The sequence below is a fragment of the Balaenoptera physalus genome (assembly GCF_965194825.1).
Source record: "Balaenoptera physalus genome assembly, chromosome: 3".
In the NCBI taxonomy this organism is placed as follows: Eukaryota; Metazoa; Chordata; class Mammalia; order Artiodactyla; family Balaenopteridae; genus Balaenoptera; species Balaenoptera physalus.
In genome coordinates this window covers 136,846,512-136,868,786 of record NC_138890.1, presented here as the reverse complement: position 1 = coordinate 136,868,786, position 22,275 = coordinate 136,846,512, and the positions used below count along the sequence as shown (strand labels likewise).

General features: G+C 39.2%; 1 long non-coding RNA gene across 1 annotated transcript; it reads right to left on the bottom strand.

Annotated features, from left to right (window-relative positions):
- Positions 1–291: 291 nt before the first annotated feature.
- LOC309657943 lies at positions 292–21,560 on the bottom strand. The gene is made up of 2 exons (XR_014261981.1): positions 16,916–21,560; positions 292–792 (listed from the first exon to the last, which is right to left on the bottom strand). It is a non-coding gene; the product is annotated as an uncharacterized lncRNA (long non-coding RNA).
- Between the last annotated feature and the right edge of the window lie 715 nt (positions 21,561–22,275).

Sequence of the window (22,275 nt, the reverse complement as noted above, 5' to 3'; positions counted from 1 at the left end):
AGAGGGCGCCAATAGCTATCTTAATCTCAACAAACTGGAGCTCAGTTTTGGAATACAAAATGGGCTGTCACATTTTATATTTACGTAGTCACACCATATATTTCAACATAATTCGCATACTTTACTTGGGAAATTACCTCCACTGTTGCTGTCTCTCAAAAAAATAACATTTTACTTTTCAGAAAGGTGCAGTTCCTAGTTGATATTAAAAAAATGTTCTCTCACGTTTAATTCCAGTATTGTTTAATTCTTTAAGATAAATACAAAATGCATTTTACAATTGAATTCATGTTATTAATATTTTTACAATTTCCTTAAAATATGAAATTTGGGCAAGATTGCTTTGCTTTAAATGACAAAACAAAAATGCCTCAATTTTCCCCATTTTATGGACAAATCTAAGAGAAGGTCTGGGCAATGTCTAGGGGTGTTGCTAAATTCATAGGTGACTCAAAATTTGGCAGATTCTCCAAAGCGCCCTATGTTGCTCTTTGGAAATGATTAATGAATCTCTGGTAGTTACTCCTAGCATAAACTTCCTAGTTCACTCACACACAGACACACACACACACACGCACACACTCACACTGATGCTTAAGACATTTCATATACTTAGTTTTCCCCCACCCTCCATCTTTCACATTGAGTCACCAACTTGCTGCATGCAAAGAATAACAGGAAAATTGACAGGAAAATCTGCTTACCCCCTGGGACAACAGTGTCAAATTGGTCCCTTCTAGGAAATGCAAGGAGAATCTTCATAATTTAGTATGTTTTCCATAGTGTTGGTCTCTGTCCACAAAGGAGGAAGTTCTTAGCAATAAAAATAGTATTTATTGAGCACCTAACTGTGTCAGGCATTACAGAATAATAATCATACCAGGCACAATTTATTTTATCCTCTTAACAACCCAATGACTTAGGTATTATTAACACTCCCATTTTACAGCTGGGAAAACTGAGAAACTGAATCTCAGAGAATTTAAGTACTTGGTCACGTTCCTTTGCTCTGGTAGAGCCAGGATTTGGATCCAGTTCTATCCTATTCCAAGGTCCTAAACTTTAAACCATTATTCTTCATACCCCTCTGAAATGTTTGAACAAGGGTAGATCTGGGAAATCTATGACCTCCTTTGATGGATGTCATAGGATGTGGGAGAGATGGAGGAAAGTCATTTCCAAACTTCAAGTGGATCTCAGAGTGGCATCAGCCACCTGCAAACACTGTTACTGGGTCAGGAATGGGCACGTGACCTAAGTCACATTCCAGGATTTTTGTTTGAGCACCTGGGAAAGTGAATTCTCCTCTGCTGGCGTCTGATGAGGTGAGCCTTGAGTGAACCTCCAGAAAGACCCCAAGACTCCTCCACCTACCATTTCTCACCCAGAGAAAACACAGTGGAGCTGGGGAACCTAAGGACACCACGTGAACCAGGAATCAATACGATCTGAAGTTAAGTGACACAATATACTTCCTCACTGGCAGAGCCGTCTTGGGTTGAGCTTTCTGTCTCTCATACCTAGATGTGCTCGAGCTGATTCAACCAGCTGAAATACAACAGTGCAGCAGATACTGAGCAGACTTTCCCAAGCTTGGCACCAAGAACAGAAAACACCACATGTGAAATCATGAAGTGCCTGCATTCTGAAGACAGCGGCCAACAATGGACCAGACAGTTCCCTCAGGGCTTACAAAGAGTCCGCAGAACTGACCCACCCACACGTGACTGTCCCCGGTCCTCCAGTCTGGAGGGCAGAGGACTGGGCAGAGGAAAGGGTGAGAGTCAATGGATTCCTTGTCCTCAGGGAAACTGTAGGGTTTAAATGAAAGATGATTCTTCCCCTTCCCCAGGGAGAAGGGGAGGGTACTCCTGTCACCAAGACAAGTGAGAGTGAGGCTGCAAGAGAACAGCTCAGACGGGGGCCTGCATGACTCACACTCTCAGCAGAATGGATGGATGCCCTGGTCAGATGTCTGCCTAGGCAGTGAACTGGCTGATTTGTCCCTGTGCCTATCTGGGTGGGGGACCTAAAGAGAGACAGCAGAAGGGAGAGAAGGGGCGGTCTCCTCTTCCACTGTTTGGTGGCAAAGACAAGCGAGTTGACTGTGGGTCAGATGGGTACCACAGAAAGTAGCCAGGTTTTAGGCATCTTGCTCTGCCCACAGTGGTGGCCTCCTGGCAAGGGGAGTCCAGTAACGAGAAGCTGTGGGGTGTTGGCACCAGCAAATGGGAGGTGGAAGAAGTGGAGTGAGAGCTGGATCTCCTGGTCAGGGAACTGTGGAGTGGACAGGTCCTACAGGGCCCTCTGAAGGACGCATCCATGGACCACACAAGAAAGACTGCAAGGAAGGGATGGGATTTAAATCAAATTTGAGATTGATATTTTAAAATAAATGAGTTTTAATGACTCGAAGTGACTGGAAATTTATGTGATCGATCCCAGATGGTATTAAGTGACAAGAAATGGAGAATGAATGAGGCATAGTTCAAGGCAGTGACTGGAAGAAATAAACTCTTTATAAATTTCCACTCCACAGAGTTGAGACTGCTCAGAAACTCTAATGGGATATTGGAGAATTCCTCCCTCACCATACAGATATCTGAAAATGGACCAAGAGGCAAAAGAAGCTTTGGCATTAGGTCAGAAATGGTCATGGCAAATGCGGCACCAATATCTCTGTCCACAGTTGCACTGCACTGTTGGTCTTCCTATAAATCCTATTTCAGAAGACTTTGCTAAACAGATTTGGGGTGGGGAAGGCTAGGCCAAGGGGAAGGTTAAGGTGTATATCCAGTGGCTACCCAGGTTGCATTAAACTGGATAACTAGCCAAAATCTATTTAGACTCATTTTGAGAAGCCATAAGAAATCAGCTGCTCTTTCCTATGTGAAAGTTGTCTCATTTTCTATATGTTGGGAGGTGTTGTTGCTTTTGTATAATTTTAAAAGATTACTCTCATCCTTAAAAATTCTGCGTGGGCAATGGGAACCTCTAGAATAATTTTAAAGGCTAGCGGGATATGGGAGAATGAGAGCGCTGACCAAGGTTTTGCACTCAGATATCTAGAGGAACCACCAAGCAGGGGACGTGGCAGTGAAAGGGGCTGGGAGGGGCACGGTGCTCATGCCTCATCCTATGACGCAGCTGCTGCTGAACTGCAATGTGGTGTTGCCATGTGACCGTGCGTACCCAGTTTGGCCCAGTCTAACAATTTTTCAAGAGAAATGAAAAATTCAGGTTATTATATAAATCTCATCATTTTTAAGTATTGGCAATTATTCAAAAAATTTTAAACAGAGCTGTATGGGCCAAACGAAACATATCTATGAGCTGATATGGCTGGTGGGCTGCTAGCAAATTAGGCCATAGGTAATGTGAGATGGTGGTCAGAACGGAAAAAGGAACGAAGGCTCAGGGCCTATCAATCATTATTGCTCCTAAAATGAGTTCTGGACCAGAGACATCTCTCAGACTGGAAATAGGAATTTTGTAGGAGGTCTGAGGGGTACAGGAAGCAGGACAAATTCTGCTAATGCTAAGAATGAGGCACTAGTGCCCCTAGGACAATGTCACTTGCTGCAAATCAGCTACTGACTAATTTCAGGCACCACTCAGAACAGGTGAGGAGACTGAGATCCAGCTAAAGCTAGAACTTGCTTTGGTAACATATAACTGAATGGGCTGCAGATAAGACCAAGAAGATTTTTTTTTACACGGACCAAGGGATGTAAGAGAATTTCTTAAAGATAGAGGTATCAGAGACACCCTGGATGGTACAAATGAACTTATTTACAAAACAGAAATAGAGTCGCAGATGTAGAAAACAAACTTATGGTTACCAGGGGGGAAAGGGGAGAGGGATAAATTGGGAGACTGGGATTGACATACACACACCAGTATATATGAAATAGATAACTAATAAGGACCTACTGTATAGCACAGGGAACTCTACTCAATACTCTGTAATGGCCTATTTGGGGAAAGAATCTAAAAAAAGAGTGGATATATGTATATGTATAACTGAGTCACTTTTCTGTATAGCAGAAACTAACACAACATTGTAAATCAACTATACTCCAATAAAAATTTTTAAAAAACCAAAAAACACATTACCCAGAAAAAGAGGGAGAGAGAGAGAGAGAGACACCTTGGAAGAGGAGAAATATACAAATGCAAAGTTCCTGCAAAAACATCTGAAGCACAGAGGAAGAATCTTTGAAAGCCCAAAGGCCAGATGTCTTCCTCCCCCAGGAGAGTGTCACAGAAGCTGAGTGTGGTGTAGGTGGATAGGGGATATGTACAGCAGTGAAATCAGAGCAGGTTATGAACTGTTCTGAGAAAATGCTATGCCCAGACGCTGGTCGTGAGGTGAGCATCTTGGTTAAACATCTAACCCAGGCAAGGCTGGATTCATAAATTTCTAAGACAAAAGCTCATCTAGCATTTGAATTATTGTAAGAGCCTCCTAACTGGTCTCCCTACTTATGAACTTGGCCCTCTACAGTCTGTTCTCAACATAGCAAGCCAAAGTGATTTTTTAAGACTTAAATCTGATATCACTCTTCGAAAAAATCTTCCATTGCTTCCCAGTCACTTGGAATAAATGCCAGAACACTCAAAATGGACAACAAGGCCTTGATCTGGCCTCAGCTCTCTCTTACCTAATGTCATTTCCTCCAGCCCCACACACCTTGCCCGTTCTGCTCCAGCCACGCTGACCCCCAGTCATTCCCTGAACACACCAACACACTCAGGACCTTTGCACGTCCTGTTTCCTCTGTCCGAAGGGCTCTTCTCCCAGATATCTAAACTGTGCACCCCCTCACTTCCTGCTCAGCGTACACTCTCAGAGCAGCCTTCAGTGACCACCCAAGGCAAAACAGCAGCCCTCCCACCTAGCATTCTCTTTCCCCATAAATCTGCTTATTTTTCTTGTATCACTTATCACTACCTGGTATATTGCCTTTCATTTATTTGTTTATAATCATCTCTTCCCACTAGAATGCAAACTCCATTAGGATTTTGTCCACTGATGTAACCTCAGAGTCCAGAACACTGCCTGGCACATAGTAGGTGCTTGATAAGAAGTCATTGCATGAAGAAGTGAATGAGTGAATGAACAAAGCAGGGAAACTTCCAATAACATCTGAGAAGATTGACAGTCATAGACGAGGAAATGACTTAATTTTGAAAGAAATTTGGAACCTTTGGGCTGTTTCCAAAATTTTAAAAAACATGATTACCCTTGTCTATTCCTCCACTGTGATGACTAATGTTAGTGACACGAAGTTGAAAGAATGGGTGGTTCCTTTCTGGAAAGAAGGAAGGCTGACTCCTTGAAAACTGTTGAGAGATCTGAAAGGAGCAGATAGAGTTCCAGGCTTGCATGAAGAAATTGGCTCTGAAAGGACCCATATGTGGGTTTACAACTCAGAGGACATTATGTCTAAAAACTGTTAGTGAGATTGCGCCAGAATCTGTAATCAGGACCTGTGACTTTTCTGGATTTCTTAACTTTTAAAAAAAAGTCCATGATTTAGATATATTTCTTCAGAATGCTGGCTGTCATCAAGACCTAGTAGTGACAGCGGTCTTTAGGGAGTGCTCGTGGGCTTTCCTTATTTGCTAAGCATTCTTTCCTCTGTAATACATATTTATAAAACATGATGGGGAGAGAGAGGCAAATATTTGAAATATTTTCTCCCAAAGCTTTTTTTGTCTTCTCTCTCTCTCTCTTTAAGGCCATAGATATGTCTGTCTGTACATATGTGTAAGTATATTTATTTCCCCTCCTGGAATTGTTTATCCTCATCCACACTTTGCTTCTAGAAGTGGGTGGGAAGGGGTATGCACAGGATGAGTAACTTAGTTCATTACCCAATATTAGGCATTTAACATCACATTAATCAAATGGCCTCAACTAGAAAAGACCAAGGGACAAAAATGACTCTCATGTTGCTATAATAAACGTCTATATTTGATATGGGAAAGGCCTTATCAATTTTAAGATTTATATTTGCTTAATGTTTTGAATTTTAACTTTATTTAGTTTCAAAAGTTTTTCAAGCTGCAGTGTAGAAAACAGCTTTGTTTTTAGAATAATTTATTTTAATTCAAGTTTAATAAACTCAAGATGGGGAAATGACTCAAAAACAATAAAATGTGTTTTTCTAAGCAAGCATATTAGGTTATAACATGAAGAAAACATGTGAATAAAACCTCAAAGAGTATAATTTTTTATTAGAATATTTTGTGGGCCCAGTATTCCTTGTAGTATATATAGAATTATGTGCCCAATTCTCACTACATGTAACAAAGACAATGTACGAAAGCACAACCACTCAACAGTCAAAATGGGCCTTGAGAAACAAGAGTTGCTTCATTCCTTGCAATTGACAAAAACCTCATTAGGTTGTCCTGAAATTGATGGAACTTTTCATGGCCTCTTCACAGTGAGCGAATACTCTACTCTTTGACTCTATCTATGGAGTCCTCTCTATTTCACCACTTCTGAATTTCTGTTGCTCCCAACCTACTTTACATTGTAGACACCTAGAATCCATTTCCTTTATTCACTGATCTACTCATTTAGATAAATAAATAAATAAATAAATAAATAAACACCTAAGTTCAACACATTCCCAAGGAGAAATAATGACATATAAGTCAAATTTTAGTCAAGGATTACAATTTAGAACATAAATAATTATATTCTGGGGCTTGGTGTGATATTTGTTATACAGAGCCAAGTTTCAGAGGAATTCAAGAAGGAAGTTATCACCTCCAGGAAGAGTAGGAAAGTTTTCATGGAGGAGGTGACATGTAAGCTGGATATCCAAGACTATACAGCAAGACTAGAGACAAAGAAAGGAGGGCAGTGTTGGTAGAAGAATACAAAAAAATGAATTCCACGTGGAAGAAATAACATGAGCTAAGTCACTGAAGCAGGAAAGGCCAGAGAGTGTTCTAGAAATGGGAACAGTGAAGATTTTTCTGAAACATGGTGACCAAGTAACCAAGAAAACACAGATGTGTATGGAAGGACAACTTCAAATCAGATAGTGTAAGTGTTTGAATGCAAAGCTGAATTAGGAATAATGTCATCTGCAAGAAACAGAAAGTCTGGTTAAAACATAAAGACAATTTATTGTTTTCTTAACAATAAATCCAGAAGTAGGCAGCCTCAGGGTTGTGTCAGCAGTTCAACAGAGTTCTCACAAACCACAGTCTTTCTACCACTCTGCCATCTGCAGGGACTTTTTATCCTTATATCTGTCTCCTCATGGCGACAAAATGGATGCATAATCTATATGCATTATAACTATATTCAATACAGGAAGCAGGGAGAAAGAACAGCAACAACCACATATGTTCTTTTTATCAGAAAAGCAAAGTCTTTCCAAGAATCTCTGGTAGTCATATCTCATTGTCTAAAAATGAGTCAATGGCCACTTGCAAGGGAAACAGAGGCAGAGTAAAAAAAGTATCTGCTTTCCAGCTTTTGTAGTGGGGTGGCAAAGAAGAAAAGTGTTGGGAATGGCTGTTGTCTTAGCAAGCCAACCTGCCCAAGCAAGGAAGGATTCCGTGGGTCTTACTGGCGATAGACAGTCATTAAAGATTTCAGAAAACAACACACAGGCTTTAATATGATGGATCTGGTGGTGGTATGAAGAATGGATAGAAAGCTGAGAGACTGGAGGCAAAAAGAAAAATTCAGAACACACCCCATTTTAAACATGTTGAATTTGAGGTCCTTTTGTACACACATACATACGTGCACACATATGTACATGTATATCCATTCCCAAGTGGAACAGTTTGATGATGGGAGTGGATTTGTGTCAGTTTGTGTCTCCTGCCTTTGACTGGGTTTGCAAACACACTTTGCCCACCACACTGTGCTGTAGGTGGGCATCACTGGAACAAAGTTACAGATGCTTACCTGCCTGTCTGCAGGCATCTCCACTTGAATATCCCACCAACCATATCCAATTTATTACTTCCAACAATGAATTTAAATGGCCACTATGACTAAAATAATTTGCGGCCAAAGGCATATTTTTGTATTGTGTTGTAGCATTTTATATTATTAGAAAGAATAGAAAGTCTGTTTGTATTAGTTTAGAGAAACATGAAATAGACACAAATGACTCTAAGGCTAAATTTGAATTGGAATAAACTGTATTCATTCGTTGTGCTATCCACAATTATAATGTGTTTATAATTCAAAGATAACATTTCGATTATGTACAGTGCAAAAAGTTCAACATGCTGTTTATACTTAAATGACATAGGAAATTTACCATTCATTGTATTAAAAAAATAGACAATTATGAAGAGTCTCTCAAAATTTGCATATTACCCTCTGAATCTGGTTGGGAAGCAAATTTTGAGGCAATAAAATTTATAATTTCCTTACCACGACTATGCCAGGTATTAGAATGGCTGATGGAAGCAAGGTGTCTTCCCCATCACATCACTTATTCTTTATGTGATTATGCTGTATAATTTGTATAAGCTGCTTCAAATTGGTTTTAGATTGAAATGGAGATAGTTAAGTAAATAAATAAGAACAAGATATGCTAGAAGAATGGTTACGGGATCAGAAGCCTGGTTTTCATAAAAAAGGATGATGGAATCTGATGCCTAAAATGTAATCTGTTGAACCTCAGCACTACGACAGCACTTGTCCTGCTCCCTGCGTGTCAGTATAGCAGAGTGGTGAGCAGAAAGGCTATGGAATCAGAAGGGCTGGGTTTGAATTCTGGACCCATTACATTATGGCTGTGTGACTCTGGAAAAGTTAGTTAACTTTTCTGTGACTTAATTTCCTCATCCATAAAGAAAATGATTACTGTGAGGATGCAATGAGATTATCCACATGGAGCCCGAGGAACAGTGCCTGGAGCAGGGTGCCGCTGCTGCTGCTACTACTACACGACTACCACAACTACCACTACCACTACTACTAACATACTACTGCTACTAACATGGCGCTGCTACTACTACATGACTACCACAACTACCGTTACCACTACTACTAACATACTTCTACTACTAACATGGCGCTGCTACTACTACACGACTACCACAACTACCGCTACCACTACTACTAACATATTACTGCTACTAACATGGCGCTGCTACTACTACACGACTACCACAACTACCACGACCACTACTACTAACATACTACTGCTACTAACATGGCGCTGCTACTACTACACGACTACCACAACTACCGCTACCACTACTACTAACATACTACTGCTACTAACATGGCGCTGCTACTACTACATGACTACCACAACTACCATGACCACTACTACTAACATACTACTGCTACTAACATGGCACTGCTACTACTACACGACTACCACAACTACCATGACCACTACTACTAACATACTACTGCTACTAACATGGCGCTGCTACTACTACACGACTACCACAACTACCACGACCACTACTGCTGCTACCACACTACTACCCCAAAACCACCACCACCACCAGCACTGCTACTACTACTGTTACTACACTGCTACTGCTATTACATTACTATTACTAACACCACCACTACTGCTACAGCATTACTACTGCTACTATTACTACACCACCACCACTACTATTGCTACTACTGCTGCTCCTGTTGCTGCTGCTACTACTACCACCACTACAACCACTGTTATATTACTACCACCACCACTACTACAACTACTACTGCCACTGCCACTCCTGTGACAGCCGAGGTGAAAACATTTCTTGATAGAAAAAATAACAAGAGAATAAATACCAAGAGAATCCCGAAGCTTTTTTTAAAAAAAATCCTGAAATGATCTGGCTGGCAATGACCTCAGGTGACCTGTTAGCAGCATCCAGCGTAGTCCTTTCCTACTCCTCAAATCACTGTCTTCTCTTGGCTTCCAGGACACTGCACTCTTTTGGTCTGTTTTTTCCCCCATATCACTGGCTATTCCTTCTCAGCCTCCATTATTGGTTCTTCTTCTTCTTCCTGAACTCCTAATACACTACAGTATTAGTATTAGTATTTGTATTAGTTCTGGGGCTCAATAATTGGTTCTTTCCTTTTATCTGTAGTCATTCCTGAAGATATATTGTTCAGTCCCATGGTGTTAAATATCAGCTATTTGCTGAGGACTCCGGCCCAAACCTCTCTCTCATATGTTAGCCCTTTAAAAAAAATTTTTTTAAATTGAAGTATAGTTAATTCACAATGTTGTGTTAGTTTCCCATGTACAGCAAAGTGATTCAGTTATACATATATAGATTCTTTTCCATATTCTTTTCCATTATAGTTTATTACAAATATTGAATATAGTTCCCTATGCTATACAGTAGGACCTTGATGTTTATATATTTTATATATAGTAGTTTGTATCTGCTAACCCCAAACTCCTAATTTATCCCTCCCACCCCCTTTCCCCTTTGGTAACCATAAGTTTGTTTTCTATGTCTGTGTGTCTGTTTCTGTTTTGTAAATAAGTTCATTTGTATCATATTTTAGATTCCACATATAAGTGATACCATATGATATTTGTCTTTGTCTGTCTTACTTCTCATAGTATGTATGATATCTCTAGGTCCATCCATGTTGCTGCAAATGGCATTATTTCATTCTTTTATATGGCTGAGTAGTATTCCATTGTGTGTGTGTGTATAGGTATATATATACGTGTATTTATATATATATACACGTATATATATAAATATAAATACTACATCATCTTTATCTATTCACCTGTCAATGGACATTTAGGTCGCTTCCATGTCTTGGCTATCGTAAATAGTGCTGCTATGAACATTGGGGTGCACGTATCTTTTCAAATTAAGAGTTTTCTCCAGATATATGCCCAGGAGTGGGATTGCTGGAGCAAATGGCAACTCTATTTTTAGTTTTTTAAGGAACTTCCATACTGTTCTCCATGGTGGCTGCACCAATTTACATTCCTACCAACAGTATAGGAGGATTCCCTTTTCTCTCCAGCATTTATTATTTGTAGACTTTTGGATGATGGCCATTCTGACTGGTGTGAGGTGGTACTTCATGGTAGTTTTCATTTGCATTTCTCTAACAATTAGCGATGTTGAGCATCTTTTCATGTGCTTATTGGCCATCTGTATGTCTTCTTTGGAGAAAAGTCTATTTAGGTCTTCTGCCCATTTTTTGATTGGGTTGTTTGGTTTTTTATTATTAAGTTGTGTGAGCTATCAAACATTAGTCTTGATTTCAAACTGCTTATTTCACATTTCAACTTTGATGTCTAACAGACATTTGAAATAATATGACTCAAATGAAATTCCTGATCTCCTCTCAAGAAATCTGCTCCACACACAATCTTCCCTATTTCTGTGTATGGCAACTCCATCATTCTAGTCATTCAAGCCAAAAACCTTAGGCTGATCCTTGACTCTTCTCCTTTCCTCTTCTCCACCCTATACCTGTTCATCAAGAAATCCTGTTGCCCCAACATTGAAAGTAGATGTGGGCCCTGACCAATTCACACCACCTCCACGCTACTACCTTGGTCCAAGCAACAATCATCTCTCACCTGGACATCCAAAATAGCCCCTATGGCAGATTGTTTGCCAAAAGGCAGCAATTATTTCCCTCACTATATCATACTCCTTCATAATCTGTCTTTGTAGCTTTTCCTATCAAGATGTGTAATCTGCTCCTTCTAATCCTTCAATCTGTGAACACCCCATGATTTGCTTCAACTAATATAATATATCCCAAGTGATGGTATGTCAGTTTTGAGCCTAGACCCCAAAAGCCCTTGAACACTTCTGCTCCTTCTCTTGAAATCCTGCTGCCATCATGTGAATAAGCACATGGTCCAGTCACCCTCATTGTCCAAGCCAATAGCGAGGCAGCTCCCTGAAGCACAGCCACTTAGCTGACATGTAGCTGACTGCAGACAAGACTAGGAGACTGCCCATTTGAGCCCTGTCTAATTTGCCAATCCAAGGGATTGTGAGCTAAATAATGATTCTTGTTTTCAGCAACTAAAAAATAGGATGGTTTGTTACTCAGCAATAGCTGATGGATACACTTTCCTAACACATGTCCCTGCTACTACCCTTGGGCTCTAAAGTCTATTCTCAGTAGAGCAGACAGAAATAACTTTTTTAAAAACATAAATCAGAATCTCGGGGTTTCCCTGGTGGCGCAGTGGTTAAGAATCTGCCTGCCAATGCAGGGGACACAGGTTCAATCCCTGGTCTAGGAAGATCCCACATGCCACGGAGCAACTAAGCCTGTGTGCCATAACTACTGAGCCTGCACTCTAGAGCCCATGAGCCACAACTACTGAGCCCGTGTTCCACAACTACTGAAGCCCGCGTGCCTACAGCCCATGCTCTGCAACAAGAGAAGCCACCGCAATGAGAAGCCTGTGCACTGCAATGAAGAGTAGCCCCCGCTCGCCGCAACTAAAGAAAGCCTGCGCACAGCAATGAAGAGCCAACATAGCCAAAAAAAAAAAAGAAAGAAAGAAAAAAAAATCAGAATCACATTTCGCTTTGGCTCAACACTCTACAATGAGCCTGTAAGGCTCTACTTCATCTGGCTTCCTGTTACCATGCTGCTCACATCCTACTACTCAACCCTTTGTGCTCTCCATTCCAGCTACACCAGCTTCCTTGCTGTTTCTTGAACACACCATACACACTCCTGCATTAGGAGCTTTACTCCAGTTGGTTGCTCTGCCTGAAATGCTCTTTCTCCAGAGAGCCACTTGGCTAACCCTCCCAGTATCTTCCAATATTCTCTCAAATCTCATCTTCTCAATGAGGCCTCCTCTATTTAATAAAACAGTCTTCTTCCCATTCCCAACATTCCCAGTCCCACTTATCCTACTCTACTTTCCCCACCTTTCCTTTCACACTTACTATCTTCTAATATAGCATATAATTTACATCTATCTATCTATCTATCTATCTATCTATCTATCTATCTATAAGGAGTGAGATAGAGAGGAAGATTTATTTTAAGAAATTTGTTCATGTGAGGTAGGGACTAGCAAATTTGAATTCTGCAGGGTAGGTTGGAGACCCAGGGAAAAATTGATGTTGCGGCTCAAATCCAAAGGCAGTCTGGAGACAAAAATGCCTTCTTCCTCAGTCTTTTCCTCTTAAGGCCTTCATTTATTGGATGGGGCCACCCAAATTACAGAGGGTAATCTGCTTTACTCAAAGTTTGTCAATCTCATCTTAAAAATACCTTTACAGCAATGTCCGGACTGGTGTTTGGCCAAATATCTGGATGCCATGACCTAGCCAAAGTAACATAAAATTAACCATCACACTCTTTTTACTGAAATATAGCCTCCTTGAGGAAAGAAATCTTTATTTTGTTCACTAATATATCTCAAGTGCCTACAACTAGGCCTAGCATAAAGTTGGTGCACATGTTAGATGACTCAATGAATGAATGTCTGAGTCTTAAAAAGTAAAGCCCAACAGGAATATTGTGAGAGTCACTGAAACTTCGTGGGGTTAGTCCAGAAAGCTCCCCAAAGGATGTGTGTTTTACGCATAGTTTTGAAAGGAGACTGGGATGTAATTTGGCAGAAGGAGGAGTGAAGAAACTCCAGGAAATCAGAGTGATGTGTATGCTGGCTCCAAGTAGGAAGAAAGCAAACAAAGTGTGCCTCTACGATAACCACATCTTATGTAAAGAAGAGGGAGGTTTTTCAATTATCCCTGAAAAACTAAACACTTCCTTATTATCTCTTGAAGTTCCAGAGCATCATTTGTCTGTCTATAATAATCAAAAATTGTGGTCTCTCGAACATTTGAACTTTTTCCAAGTGAAATAGAGCATTTACACAAAGCAGATGCATGCAACATAACCTTCGATCGTGATTTTCCTGTAGCCACATTAAGATCACTACAAATAGGAGAAGGCATGCCTTAGGTCAAACCAGCACTTAAAAGTCAAGTACAATTTGATGACAGTATTACAGGTACCAGCCAAACCTGGGCAGTTTTCTGTAGAGACTAACAGAATTCCTGGTGCAGAACTGCTGCCAAATTCACTCAGGTGCAAAAGTCTCCTAACATCTGATACCAGTGAGGGCATGGGAAAGTCCCAGGCACCTAATATTTCTACTAAATACCAGCAACTACAGATTGGCTGGAGAAGGTGTTCTTAAAAATAATTTTTTTCTCCTTGTGGTGAATTTAATCAATATCACAAAAATAAATTCTGGTGATCTCTGTCCATTTATGACCCTCTCTACCTACCTATCCACCCATCTTTCTCTATTAACTCTACCATGTTCGATGGTTTGCACACTAAATCCATCCATGGGCATCCAAATTCTAATATAAATGCAAGTCACCCTTCTGCTCTTTGAGTCAAGGTCAGAATGGGCTGCCTGCTGGAATCAGAGTACAGAGAGCCTGCTAATCAATGGCACATCAATTCAAACTGCCCTTCAGACTTGAGTGGTTGCAAATCTCTCTGTGACCACAGTTTAGAAAGTGGTCTTTATTTTGTTTGTTTTTGAGAGACTGCAGAGGCCTTAACCTTCTCATGGGATAAACTTCCAGAATTGTATATAACCTTTGAGAATAAAAATCTCCAAAAGTCAGGCTGTCCAGGGAAGGCAGTGGCCATCTCCGAATATTTGTTGTTTTCTTTCGATAGTAGCACACAATACTGGAGCAGATTATAAGACTACAACACACCTTTTTTTAATAAGATATAGATAGCCATTCATTCAGCCTTTCTTTCATCCATTCAAGAGATGCTTTAATTTAAATTATTTATAGATTTTTCTTTAAAAATTTAAATATTAACCCATAAGCATATACTTAAACATTAATTCCCAATTTAGGTAGTTACACTTTGCATGGAAGGGAGCAACTCAGGACATACTGATTTCTATATGATACTCAAATGGATGTAAAACATATTTTACAGAGTTGATTAGTATCATCTACCAGTGATTAGCAACTATTTTATTGCTAATTGTGGGGCGCAACAATAAGTGTGCTAGAGCAAGCAGATACCTAAGGGGCTATCTGGAGATTTTTCTATAACTCAGTAAAGATGTCAGCATATAGTAGTAATGTATGCAGAGTGTTAGTTACCTACTGGTAGCAGCGCATAATCCAAGTTTATTCCAGAAACCCTAGAAACCCAAGATATATTTTCTGATCCTCTGGATAGTCTAAGCTTTTAAAATAAATTCCTGTCTGACTTCTGCAATTCATCTCCATCTTTAGAGCACATGACATTGTTGATCACATATCACCAGAGTCAGAAAAATGATTCCCAGAGACAAAAAAAGTAAAAGAAATCACATTTAAATTATCCATCTTAAAAAGAAGGGGGAAATGGTGAGTATTTTATTGGCACTTATAATAAGTTTTCTGTGTTTTTTTCTTTTCATCTTGCTTGATATAAGATATCAACTCTGGTAATTCTCTTGCTGGAAATTTGTTTTGTATAACAGAAGAATATCACCATCAATCCTTTAGAAATAATTTACAGGTCCACAAACTCTTATAGTGTAATTTGTAGCTCGGACGCCTCCCCACCCAACACCCTTCTGAAATACAGCAACCACTTTCACAGACTTTAGGAGTTCACTGTGACAGGGTTTAATTTCTTTCCAAGTTAACTTGTGTTTGGATTAGTTTATGTTTTCATCTAAAGTCAGGTTCATGCTGGGTATTTCTTTTCCTTATTGGGCAGTTTTAGCAGGCTAAAAAATTTTTTTATAGTCAGGGTAGCTTGAATATCAGTGGGAGTAGTGATATTTCTGACAGGCTTTACGCCATTAGTGAAATGATATTCCAGAAAGAATCCATGCTTCCTGCCCTAGGCCTACACTAAGTGGTTGAAGAAGAAAGAACATTTATGATACTACCAAAAACATCTTAATATAATTTGCCCTGAATTTGGCCTTTTCTCTGAAAAGCAGAAAATATATAAAGCTAGATTCTAAACTCATCTACCCCATAAAAATACATATAACTTGACTCTCCTAGTGGAAAATCAGAGGTAATGAACTAACTATGCTCCACAGTTGATCAGAGGATGCTAAAGTTTCAACGGTCCTTATATATTGTTTGCTTTATTCTCTTCATTTTTCATTGTTTTAAAACTGAAACTGGAGGGGTGATATAACTTGTCCAAAGTCAACAGCAAGTGAGTTGCAGAACTAGGGCTTCAGAGGATAGTTATGATGATCAATCTCTTAATCCATCACTATTTATTATTTACTATGTACCCTGCACTGTCACAGATAATAGAGCTTTAAATATATATAATGTAGTATTGTATTTTAATTTCCATTTTAACTAGAGCATTCAAATTGTGCAAGTGAAAAAGTAATACAAGAATAAGGTAAGACCAAAGTCTTTGAAGTGCCCTTTTTATTTTCTCAAAATATAAATAAGATCTGCCAACAAATGAAAAAATAAAAGGAATACAGGCAGAAGGCAATCACTAACACCCACAAACTTGTAGATAGATAAAAGCACAACCTATGGATAAAAACAGCCCATGTGCTTTCAGGGCACCTGCCTCTTTTGTCCCCTGATAAAAGAGAAGAAATAATATCTATTACTGTATAAGGGTACAGTGATGACAGTTGCTGGCCCAGGAAAATATTTACAAAGTGACAGATTTTTAAATGTAGAAATGTTTTTCATTCAACATGTTATTGATATTAAAAGACTCAAAAGTGTCATCTACTAATCCATAAAGAGTACTGATTTTTGAACTTGAATCATTCCATCTGGCCTTGATTCTAAACTATCCTACTTCATTTGGGAGACACTCAGCACAGTTCTTTTCTACACAAGTCCCTCATTGTACACTCCACATGTCAGGCCATCTCAGCAGGAATGAATTCAACAAATGTTTGTGACTTACCACATCAAGAACTGCTGGGTACTGCTGGAGAAACAAAGATGGCTAAAACAGTCTCTGGCCCCAAGGATTGGACAATGTAGTTTGGAGAGATGAAGAAGTATATAAATACTTAGCTAACTCTGGTTCATGGCACCTGAGATACTTTCTAGAACAAGATGAGTTATAAATTATTTTTAACTCCATAAGTCAATTTAATTTCATATCTTTAACTCTATAAGTTAAATATAATTTAAAATAAAATAAAAGCATAAATAACATACCATGAGGTTGTCTAAACAATGCTAAACAGACATCACAGCCTTTGTTTTCTGACCCTATGTCTGTCTTCTACATCATTGTGTTGTCATCCAAGTCCTAAATGAACCTAGAAAATAACATTCTATGGAATAAGAACCACATTAAGAAGATGACATTTTCATATAATAAATCTTACTTAAAGAAAGATAATCTTGAAAAATTAAATACCAATGCAGAGATTTCAATTTGTGGTTGGTGGAGTTGGATCTCTGGAGGGGGTAATGTAAGATAGTCAGGCTTTGAAGCCAGACCCAAGTTCAAGCCCAACTCTCTTCCTATTATATGTGTGATTTGAGCAAATCTCTTAATATATTAACTTTCCAGAGGTTTAGTTTCCTTATCTATAAAATCCGGATAAGACCCCTTCAGATGTTGCTGTAAAAGGAAGTATATATTAGGTATTCAATAAATGGAACCTATTCCATTCAATTTACTTCCATAAAACTCTCAAAACAGGGGACTTCCTGGTGGCACAGTGATTAAGACTCTGCGCTCCCAATGCAGGGGGCATGGGTTCCACCCCTGGTCAGGGAACTAGATCCCACATGCATGCCACAACTAAGAGTTTGCATGCCACAACTAGGGAGCCAACTAAGAGTTCGCATGCCAAAACTAAGGAGCCCACGAGCTGCAACTAAGGAGCCTGCCTGCCTCAACTAAGACCCGGCTCAACCAAATAAATAAACAAATAAATATTTTTTAAAAAACTCTCAAAACAATACCAAGTGGCAAAAAGGTTCCTGTGTAGAAAGAAAAAACTGCATATATATATATATATATATATATATATATATATGTATTTATATATATATACATATATATGCATATATATACTGTGATATATCACATTTCCTTTATTCATTCATCTGTAGATGGACACTTAGCTTGTTTCCATGTCTTGGCTATGATAAATAATGCGGCGATCAACATGGAAGTACACATATCGCTTGGAGATACTGACAATTTCCTTTAAATATATACCCAGAAGTAGGATTGCTAGATCGTATGGTAATTCTATTTTTAACTTTTTTAGGAACCTCCATACTGTTTTCCATAATGGCTGCAAACCATATATACCATAATGGCTGTATCAATTTATGTTCCCACCAACAGTGTGTAAGAGTTCCTTTTCCACCACATCCTCACCAACACTTGTTATCTTTTGATTTTTTGATAATAGCCATCCTAATAGGTGTGAGGTGATATCTCATTGTGGTTTTGATTTTCATTTCCCTGATGATTAGTGATGTTGAGCATCTTTACATATATCTGTTTGCCGTTTGTATATCTTCTTTGGAGAAAAGTTTATTCAGGTATTTTGCCCATTTTTAAATAAGGTTGTGTGGATGTTTTCGATTTTTGGTTTTGGTTTTTGGTTTTTTTTTTTTTTTTTTTTTTTGCTATTGTGTTGTATGAGTGACTTATACATGTTGCATATTAACCCCTTATCAGATATGTGGTTTGCAAATATTTTCTACCAATAAAAAGGTTGCCTTTTTATTTTGTTGATGGTTTCCTTCCATTATTGTTATTATTATTATTATTATTATTAAATGGCTCCCCACCCCTCTTTTTTATCCTACCACCTGGATTTATCTTCTTCCTTCTCTTCCTTTTCCCTTCTTCCTATGGACCTTCCAATAACACATACTCATGAACATTTCCATGAACATTTTCCCAGTTAATCAGCTGGGATTAAAAAGTTTTCTGACCTTGGTGAAATCTCAAGACTCTTCTTTCTAAGTCCACAATAAATACCCTTGAACATTATGTTCGTCAGTTATTGGAGCAGGATTATCATTTATTAGGATTTATTTCTGATCCCCTTTGGCCTTTGGTTACTGTTCCTGGGTCAGAAGAGGCCGACCCATCCCTCAGCTAGCCCTGCAGCTTTGCTGAGAGTACTCCTAATGAGACAGAAGGCATTATGACAATTTCATAGACTGTACTTTTTGGCTTCCTTTAGTCATAGTTTTTCTCTTTTTTTAAAGGAAAGGAAAATAAAATAGGAAAAAGAAAATTGAAATAAAGTCCTGTTGAATATAATTCCCCAGGATCCATAAGATATTCAAAAGTGATTTGTACCCCAGTGCTCGTATTTCAGAACTAGAAAGAGATGAGCTCATTTCCTGTTCTCTCACATAGCATGTGCTACAACACTTTGGCACACATGCCCCTGATTCACTTGAAGCGAGAAGCATTTGTCTTTAATTTGTCTCTAAGCTGGCTTTTCATGACACTTTAATGTCATCCTTGTGTTTTTATATGTATTAATATTTATAAATACTGGGTTGGACAAAAAGTTCTTTCGGGATTTTCTGTAAGATGTTACGGAAAAACCCGGATGAACTTTTTGGCCAGCCCAATACAGAGGCTTATTTATGAGGCCCTTTGTTTTCCTATTAGCTGGAAGAGAGGATCTGAGTAATTTGGGAAGGAGAGGTTTGTTTAGCTGGAATAAGAAGGTAAATGGTCAAAGATGAAATTGTTTAATTCTTTCTTGCCGAGTAACTGCAGAATTACAGATGTCTCTTGAATACAATAAATTAATTTCAGTCATGCTTGCTTATTTGTAACATGTTGCCAAAGTAAAGACATAATCCAAAAACTAATGATTTGAGAATCCATTGGGTATTCTTTTGGACTCAGTTCCATTAATTTTCACGTGAACACGTAGCCAAACTCTTCTACAGTACAATATGTAGCCCCCTGAGTGACTGATTAGGCAGCTAATACATATCAAGGCACAGTTAAACTCACATCTTCAAGCTAAAGCAGAGTTCAGCTACTTAACTCAAGTCATCTTTTAATATAATTAAGTTTACTGGGCTCCAGTTATGTGGAACCAGAAACTAGAAAAGTTGGGTTATTCAATGGAAATAACAACTGGTTATAATCTACAGACAAAAGTAATAAAAGTATTCAAGGGAACAAACTTTTTGTTAAAAAGAATCAGATGCTGTGTTATTGACATTTTTAGAAGTATAACAAACTGTTTCATAATTTGCCAAATAATATCCACCTACGTAAGTTAATAGAAGTACCACTGGTTAGTTTGGGGGAATATGATTAGGGAAAGGGTTGAAAGTAATATGCACTTGGTAACAGGAGATTTTCTCTTCATCACACTACCTTTTATATGGTTATCTATCCTGATACATAGGAGGGGACACCACCATTTTCTATGTGTGGAATGTGTGGAATCATTAATCAGTAAATTAAAAAAAAATTTTGGAGTACGGTTTCCTGCCCTGTAAATTGTGTCAAGAAGGTCATTACTGTTATAGAACTGAAAGAATAAAGTTGTGACAACTCATTTGCCCCTTGCCAATTCCTATAACGATAATAGCTATAATTACTTTATACAGTGACGTTTTCTTGCCCCTATAGAAATTTTTTATTATGCCCACACACAGCACCCTCAGTCCACCCCTCTCCCATTTACTTAGGCTAGACAGGAGGACAGTCAAAGGAACAGGTTTGTAAATTGCCAGCCTACTGACAAAATGATATACATGTATGCTTTCAATCAATAAGAACAAAATTCTTACTCACAAAGAAGGAAGTTCCTTTGCATTACCAAGTGAATAAAGAAACTGTTGACACCTAAATGTAAGACCAGAAACCACAAAACTCCTAGAGGAAAACACAGGCAGAACACTTTTGACATAAATCATAGCAATTTTTTTTGGATCTGTCTCCTAAAGCAAGGGAAATAAAGCAAAATTAAACAAATGGGGCCTAATTAAACTTAAAAGCTTTTGCGCAGCAAAAGAAACCATTTATAAAATGAAAAGACAACCTACTGAATGGGAGAAAATATTTGCAACTGATATGACCAATAAGGGGTTAATATCCAAAATATATAAACAGCTCATACAACTCAACGTCAAACAAACAAACAAAAAAACAAACAACCTGATTAAAAAGTGGGCAGGGCCCTGATCCAAGATGGCAGAGTAGAAGGACGTCCTCTCACTCCCTCTTGCAAGAACACCAGAATCACAACTAGCTGCTGGACAATCATCGACAGGAAGACACTGGAACTCACAAAAAAAGATACCCCACATGCAAAGACAAAGGAGAAGCCACAATGAGACAGTAGGAGGGGTGCAATCACAGTAAAATCAAATCCCATAACTGCTGGGTGGGTGACTCACAGACTGGAGAACACTTATACCACAGAAGTCCACCCATTGGAGTGAAGGTTCTGAAACCCACGTCAGGCTTCCGAACCTGGGGGTCCGGCAATGGGAGGAGGAATTCCTAGAGAATCAAACTTTGAAGGCTAGCAGGATTTGACTGCAAGACTTCGACAGGACTGGGGGAAACAGAGACTCCACACTTGGAGGGCACACACAAAGTAGTGTACGCATCAGGACCTAAGGGAAGGAGCAGTGACCCCAGAGGAGATTGAACCAGACTTACCTGCTAGTGTTGGAGGGTCTCCTGCAGAGGCAGGGGGTGGCTGTGGCTCACTGTGAGGACAAGGACACTGGCAGTAGAGGTTCTGGGAAGTACTCCTTGGCGTGAGTCCTCCCAGAGTCTGTCATTAGCCCCACCAAAGAGCCCAGGTAGGCTCCAGTGTTGGGTTGCCTCAGGCCAAACAACCAACAGGGAGGGAACCCAGCCCCACCCATCAGCAGTCAAGCAGATTAAAGTTTTACTGAGCTCTGCCCACCAGAGTAACAGCCATCTCTACCTACTACCAGTCCCACCCATCAGGAAACTTGCACAAGCCTCTTAGATAGCCTCATCCACCAGAGGGCACACAGCAGAAGCAAGAAGAACTACAATCCTGCAGCCTGTGGAACAAAAACCACATTCACAGAAAGATAGACAAGATGAAAAGGCAGAGGGCTATGTACCAGATGAAGGAACAAAATAAAACCCCAAAAAAACAACTAAATGAAGTGGAGATAGGCAATCTTCCAGAAAAAGAATTCAGAAAAATGATAGTGAAGATGATCCAGGACCTCGGAAAAAGAATGGAGGCAAAGATCGAGAAGATGCAAGAAATGTTTAACAAAGACCTAGAAGAATTAAAGAACAAACAAACAGAG